General features: G+C 42.3%; 1 pseudogene; it reads right to left on the reverse strand.

The window, feature by feature from the left end:
- Positions 1 to 3062: 3062 nt before the first annotated feature.
- On the reverse strand, positions 3063 to 6754 carry LOC133121212 (piggyBac transposable element-derived protein 4-like; annotated as a pseudogene).
- Positions 6755 to 8293: the final 1539 nt, after the last annotated feature.

Genomic DNA, 8293 nt, shown 5'->3' on the forward strand with positions numbered 1-8293 from the left:
CAGGAAGAACAACCAAAACACCAAAACACTGCATCTGAAGTATGCAAAATAAGAAAATGAGAAGCCTGAAGCCTTTTGGAAGCATATGCTTTGGACTGACGAAACCAAAATATAATTTTTTGTCCACTAACAAATAAGGTATGTTTTGTGAAAAAGGTTGAATCCTTTGTAGAGAAGAACACCTTGCCGACTGTTAAGCATTGAGGTGGATCCATTATGCTTTGGGGATGTTTATTCTGAGGGCACAGGAAATGGCAAGTGGAAGGACGAATGGATTCCACCAAATATCAAGAAATTCAAGAGGCTAATGTGTGAAGGTCAGTCCAGACATTGAAGTTGAAGAGAGGTTGGGTTTTCCAGCAAGACAATAATCCAAAGCATACCTAAAAATCAACCATGAAGTAACTCCAGGAAAGACAGATGAAGGTTTTGGAATGGTCACCATGGTCCCCAGACTTGAATATTATTGAAAATCTGTGGAGAGATCTCAAAATGCCTTACATGCAAGGATGCCGAAGAATATTTCTGAGCTAGAGGTGTTCTCTCAGAAAGAAGACTCTTAGCTGGCTCCCAAACCTTTGCGCAGGGGCTTTTTTATTATTATTTTGTAAAATGCTTTAAGATTTTAAGAAATGCGTTTAACTCTTTAACACCATTTTAAAGTCAGATTTGCTTCTGTTCACTTAGATTGGGGCCCAGTTGGGGCCCAAGCAACGAAGCTGCACACCTGACTCCCAAACAGGAAGTGAGGTCATAACTCAGCAATGCTTTGATGTATCAAAACCAACCTTGGTACGTAGACTCGGAACCCCATTTCGAGGAAGCACCAACATTTTTCGTCATTTGACCACTGGGGGGGTGCTACAATAAGCAAAAATGGCACCAAAGAAGTGTGGGCATATCTCAGCAATGCTTTGATGTGTTGATACAAAACTTGTATCAACACTTATATGGACTAAGGACCTGTGGATGTGGAAAACATTTGGTGTCACATTAGGAGGCTCTCCAATAAGCCAAAATTTGTCAATGTCCATCCATCCATCCATTATCTGAACCCGCTTATCCTGATCAGGGTCGCAGGGGGGCTGGAGCCTATCCCAGCATACATTGGGCGAAAGGCAGGAATACACCCTGGACAGGTCGCCAGTCTATCTCACGGCACACACACCATTCACTCACACCATTCACTCACACCATTCACTCACACACTCATACCTACGGGCAATTTAAACTCTCCAATCAGCCTAACGTGCATGTCTTTGGACTGTGGGAGGAAACCGGAGTACCCGGAGGAAACCCACGCAGACACGGGGAGAACATGCAAACTCCGCACAGAGAGGCCCCGGCCGACGGGGATTCGAACCCAGGACCTCCTTGCTGTGAGGCGGCAGTGCTACCCACTGCACCATCCGTGCCGCCACATCATCATCATCATCATTATTATTATTATTATTATTTCTAAAGGTACTGCCTAGGTGTAAACAAAAGCTTTTTAGCAAGAGATACCACTTGTATAGCCTAAGAAAGTAGTAGAAATGTGCAGAAAGTAGTTTTTAATGCATTTTATTGAAGGGAAAAAATAACAGTCTTGAACTTTTTTGGCAACATAGTTATATATTCTTATATACTGTATAATGAGGAATTCAAAATACTAGTCTTCTCCCATATGAGACGGGTGCGTGGGGGTTGGACCCAAAATGCACGACTCAGAAACAATAGTAATATAAAGACCCCTCAGGGCTTTATTCGGGACGAATCCCAGGAGAGTAGTCAACACAAGCAAAGTCCATACACGTAGATCCAGCCAAACAAAAAGTAAACAAACAAAAAGCACGGTGCCGAGGGAAGAGGCAAACTCGTAGTCGGTAAACGTGCAGGGAGGTCCGGTAGCAGGAGAGCTGTCAGCGGGGCTGAAGTACAGGCGGACGGCAGGCAGAGTCGTAGTCGAGGGCGATGCGGAAGTCGAAACCATAAAACAATCAGCGAGGCAAAAGTACAAAGACGGTAGGCGAGGACGTGGTCAAAAACAAGCGGTGGTCAACAAAACAGAAATCAATAAACTATGGTCGGTAAACAGGCTTGGATCGTAACGTGTAATCAATAATAGTAATGCTCAAGAGTTGCTTTGGAGTTCAAGAGGCAGACAATTTCGCGAAGAACAGTTGCGCGACTGGGCTATAAATGCGGGTGTAGACAGGTGTAGACAATTAGTTAGAGCGTAGCAAGGAAATGGAAAACAGGTGCGATGGATGACAAGTTTAACAAGGAGATTAGTAATCGTTAGTAATAAACCTATCCTGCCCTAGCATTAGTAAATTAGTAAATGACATGCACGAGAAACGTAAGGTAACATGAACACATGATTAGTCTTGTTAGTTTCTACCCAATCCTGATCTAGCGTTAGTCGTTTTAGTAAATAGACAAATGTAAATAATTAGGGAGTGAATGACAGAAGGAGCGAGAGAGAAAAGGCGGAAAGACATGTAAAAGTGTATGCATAAACAACGACCAGTTAACGTAACAATAAACATAAATCAAAACATAATACAAAACGAAACTAAGACGATAACCATTCAACATAACAAGGTAATATAATCGTAACGAAACATAACTAGACATGACGAGAAAATAAATCGTAACAAGAAATAAACTAAACAACATGACGAACCTAGACTAACATAATACATGATAAGACACTACGTGACTAAGACAACATGAATAAACATAAAACATGGCGAGACAGACCTGAAACGTGACGCCATATTTTGAACAATTGCCCCCACCCACAAGGTGTATGAACAACAATAATAAATAAGCATAGAAGATAATAGATACTAAACAAAAATGTGAAGAACATAAATCAATCAACTCCAATTAGCACATGAAGGACAGTATGCAAATGTGTGTGCATGGACTTTGCTAATGCATTTCTCACATAGTGTAGCACATTGTATTTGTTTTACAGTCCTTCTTTGGGGGGCAGGATTGGCATCTCCTCCTCTCGCCTGCCCCAACTGCAGCTTCAGGTGGATCAGGACAAGATTCAGCTCCCTGAACAGCTTTCACAAGCGCTGCAGGATGTGTGGGGTTACAAGTGCCTTTCCCAGCTGCTCCAGGAACACCCTCCTCTTGTCCCGCTCATCAGTCATCCAGGTAGGGTTGATCTTGTTCCATATCACAAAGGCATTGTATGAGGACACATCAATGATGTTATGGAAGATGACCAGGGGCCAGCCGGCAGTCATCCTCCTGCAAGTGTAAGTTCCAATCACCTTGTCCAGGTTGTCCACACCTCCTTTGTTGTGGTTAATGGCTGGCTTCCTGTCCTCACGATCACTGATTACAGCCATTTTGTGCAGTGTGCTCAGGAGGACCACATTCTTGTTCCTCTTTGGGAGGTAAGAAACTAGAGTGGTGGTGGGGGTGAAGGCAAACTTTGATGAGAAGGCCTCTCTCCTCCTTGTTGTGAGGAGTGCAAGGAGGAGCTCAGGCTTGTTCTTTCTAACTGTGCCAACCATGGTGATCTTCCTCTTCAGGAGCTGCTGAGTTCATAAGAGGTGAAGAAATTGTCACATGTGACATTGTGCCCTCTCAGTCCATCTGTCACATCAAGTAAAATCCGCATCCCCTGGTTCCTCTCCGTGCCTCCACTGGTCGGCTTCCCTGTGTAGACTTGCATCTTCCAAGCGTAGCTGGATTGTTTGTCACAGGCCACCCATATCTTCATGCCATACTTTTCTGGCTTGCTGGGCATATACTGCTGAAAAAGACAGCAACCTTTTGACAAAATAAATTAATATCAGTTTAGTATCAGTGTTATAGAAAACAATCACATAAATCAATGATATTACAGCAATACAACAATAAAATTAACAGTGAAAATCACTTGCATAACAGATATGATATTTTTATTTTTTTACCTGTGACTCCATCCATTATTACTTCAAGCTCAGGGTTCTAGACGTATGGCAGACGTTCCACCCACTTCTCCCAGACCTCTCTTATGGCCGCCAGTTTGTCTCTCACACATCTTGCAGGTCTTGACTCACAGTTATCAAATCATAGCATTCTTGAGAAAGTGTGGAAGACTTTCAGTGGCATTGTGGCACGGAAAATCGCCCTTCCACTCTCTGCATTCCAGAGACTAGATGTAGCCTCCCTTTGGACCTATACACACCCACTAAGATTAGCAGTCCTATGTAGGCATACAGGTCAATCTCATCCATCCTTTTCCAGTTGTCTCCATATTTACTCCAGATTTACCTCCAAATTTGTCATCTCCAGGATGATTTATTCGATGGCTGGTGTGATGAACACATAGAATGTTGAGGGGATGTCCTGGGCATGGACAACTGCATGTCTTGTGGGCCCCGGGGTCATCCTTATGACATTTTGTGCCGCCATCCTGCCCTGATTGTCATATAGTGATAAGGACCATGTTATTTTGCTGTTCTTTGACAAAAATGTCTCTCTTTCAGCTTGGGGGATTTCTTCTTCATCTGAAGATGATGCATTGTGCTCTGGGTTGTATTATTCCCCATCTTCACTTCTAAATCATTGTTCTCTTGTTCCTACTGGACATCTGAAAAAATCAGATCTACGTCCTGTTGGGCACTGAAATATGCATGCATAGCTTTAGAAAAGAGAGAACTGGGGGTATTGTCATCTGCAGCACCTTTATAGCCTTCTGACTGCATTCCCCATTAGTAAACAATGCTTTCCAGAAATGTTCATTTTGTCTGAAATTTTGTTTATTTTGCCTGTTAACTTGAGTCATGTGTGGGGTTGTGGAGGGCAGATGATGCACATACACGAGAAAGTTTTTGTTTTGTCTGAGTTCAATCAGTAGCACACATACTCTCAATTTCTCATTGTGTGTGCTTGTGTGTGTGTCGTTGTGGCTTTAGTGGTGTGGAAATTATTTTATAACTGCCAGGTCAAAAATGACCCGAAGACAATCTTTGTACCCTGGTGTACAGCTTTCATGGAAATATGAACAAATGCAATGTTTCACTTTTTCTATTGTTGGGGTCACTCCAGGAAAAGTCATCAAATTTCAAGTTGAGAAAAGATCATCTCTGGGTTTTCTCTGCTGTTAAACATAGTGGCTGGTCATTTCTGACCCTTAAGACAACACAAGGGTTAAAAACATGTCAACACCAACATATTTTGTACAATGTTGACCAAACAGATCATCTTCAGACCAACCCTCAAAAAGCTTCTCTGATGCATTTTTGATTTTCAAAAACGTAACGTAATCCATTACAGCCAAATTAAAAGCATACAACCTAAACCGGACATGAGCTCATATCTTAGTTACACCCAATCTTTGGTCAATTGACATACAACTTGCCATCAGTGCTTACAGCCACACTTTTAACATGATCCAATCAAGTTGCCATGGTGACCCTGCCCTGCTTGACTGCTTGGCCCCCTTCAACCCTGGTTTATTTGTAAAAGGCTTTTTGACCAGATTGATTCAAGTTATCTGGTCCCAAGTAGGGCACAGAGATCATCAAATCTGGCCCTTGAATATAAATCCAACTCAGGGTTCCTTTTTTCCTAGGTATATAACTGAACAATTAGTGCTACTGATTGGCCAGTGTTATGTACGGTGCAGAGAACCCAGACGCAGACCACAGGATAATCCAAAAATCGAAGTTTTAATGTTCAGTGGTCAAAAGCCAAGAGATCCAGTACGAAACCAAAAACGAAAAGCAGAAGAATAGTAGAAAAAAACAAGCGAGAGGTCAAAATCCAGGAAATCACAGGGCGAAGGTACAAAAGGGCAAAAACAAACTCGTAGTCAAAAAATACAAAACAACACGTCGAAAAAACCAGAAGGTCAGATGAGCAAACAAAACAAGAGGGCAAGGCAGGTACGAAAGTCAAGGCAAAGGGGTGTCTATCAAGAATCTCTATAATAAGGCTTACACACAATCGGCACTTACTTAGATCAACGTTCTGACAAAGAAGCATACTGAGACTGAGGCTTAAATACAAGAGGGAAGGTGACAATCTAGGCCGGGCAGAGGAAAAGGTGGGCTAAACAAATAGACAACAGGTGGGGAAACATAATAGGGTAATAACATAATAACGGGAGGGAGACGAAAACGCGGACTGGATGCAGGAAACAAAACATGCAAAACATACGGCTCCGGATTAGGGAGTAGACATTTGCATAGTTTGAAGACGTAGTGATAGTTAGAGACAGGTGCGAACACTTCGCTGAAACTAAACGAGTAATCAGGGATAGCATAGGGAGGCGGAGTTACAGAACAGTGCAGAAATACTAAGAGATAGCGTTAGTTACGTGAATACTTCTAAACTACCCAATAAAAGTGATTGTTAGTTAGTTAGACAGACAGTAAGTGTATTAATCGGATTAGTACTGTACAAAACCTAGATTAGTAGTAGTTAGTAAGAATCGTGCTTTACAACATTTAACTACCAAGAAAAAGCAGGAAGTAAGAATCGCGAGTCTTAGAAAAAATGTTGAAAAACCGAAAACTACCGTAACTACCCGAATAGTGGGACACGTAGACAGGGGAGCGACTAGACTGATAAACATTCAGACGCAGACATAACAGGGGAGGACAATGGAGAACTGTAATGGGAAACATAAACCAGGTAACTAAGAAAAATGAATAATAAACAAGACTAAACATGAAAACATACAGAACAAATACAGAAACATTACAGGCCAGTCTGTTCACACCTGACTCCCAGGTAAAGGGAAGGTGTTCTCTACCATCGACAACCGTGATTTGATAATCCCTCGTATTCTGAGTAAATTTACTGTAAAACCCCACAGCTAACCCAATGACGGAATTTAGCGGGGGCCGAAGGGGGTTTTGCGTGCTTGTCCTTCTGGCGTTGCTGGGAGAACATTAGTTGGGTTAATTATTATCCTCCGTACAAGAACAGAGCACAATTATGTTTAAGAATATACTGGGTCCGTTGCCATGGGTCGGATATGGACTGACCTGCCCCATATCCCGCTTATAGCTGGCCAGAAACGGATCAGTACAATTCTTAATATTTTCCGTTCTGAAACGGGGCCGTATTGTACGCTTAGTGGTTACTATAGTTTTACTCGTTTATCTGACTCCATTTAAAATATAATTTAGAAATTTGGGTTTGCAATTTACGCGGACCTCGGGAGTGATTACATTCAACTTGTACCTGCGCCACCATTACTCAATAGATGCTCCCGGGATTAGCATTACTGCTGAAATCTCAGTTCGGTGGAGAACTCAGAGGCTGCGGGTCCAGTCAACACAATACATGCAAACCTGCCATGATAGTTGCGAGCCCAGGTTGGCGTAGCATTAACTGGGCTCCTTAGAGCTAATTTGGCAGGAACCAGCGCCGTAACGCCCAAGGGTTCCCTTCGCACCAAATCACAAGAGCAGTGCGTCACCCGACCCTTTAAAGGACAGAAATTGCTGGCCGCACAGCTTAGAACTACCACAGGTGTACCGCCCCGCCGATCGGTCGGTCTTCGGCCACCATTTCCCCCTGAGTATTCAGTTGTAACTTAGGCTGAAAAGGTACAAGATGAATTAGAGTCATGGAGATCACGCAAGTTCCAAACAAAATAGTTTATTCGCAGACAGGTAGGTTATTAGCTTTAGAATATCACAATCAAGTATAAAATATACAAATTAAGAATAGAGATAGAGTAAATAATCATACCTAGCCTGCTTGGACTACACACAAACACAGAGTATAGAATATGCCGTATGGAAAGTCGAATACGATCTTCCTGATACTTACATACACGTACAATATGCTGTGTGGGAAGTCGAATACGATCTTCCACTGCTACACATACATACATACATACATACATACACAAGACATGTTGTGTGGGAAGTCGAATACGATCTTCCCAGATTGGTCTGTCTCCCTTGCTTTTATGCCAAATCATACGTTTGAAACCAGGCGGCAGTGCCATAAATCAACCTGGAGGGGTGGTCAAATCTGGAATTTAGACCCCCACCCTTGGGGGTTGTTGAGTAGGGAAAATGAGATGATTACCAGGAGAGGACGTGTAGGTTTTCCCTTGGGATACTGAAACTATAGTTTATTAAATTCCATTTGGTATGAAATGTATCTCATCCGATTCCTTGATTTTATCAGATCACATCCATACCAACAGATTACCCTTATGTTTTATTATGTTGCAGTTATCATGAAACTTCCCTCCTGATTATCCATTTTACATGCAATTCCTGTTACCATTACATAAGACTTAATGCAATAATACAAGGATCACATGGGCAATGTT

The sequence above is a fragment of the Conger conger genome, chromosome 2, assembly GCF_963514075.1.
Source record: "Conger conger chromosome 2, fConCon1.1, whole genome shotgun sequence".
NCBI classification, from domain to species: Eukaryota; Metazoa; Chordata; class Actinopteri; order Anguilliformes; family Congridae; genus Conger; species Conger conger.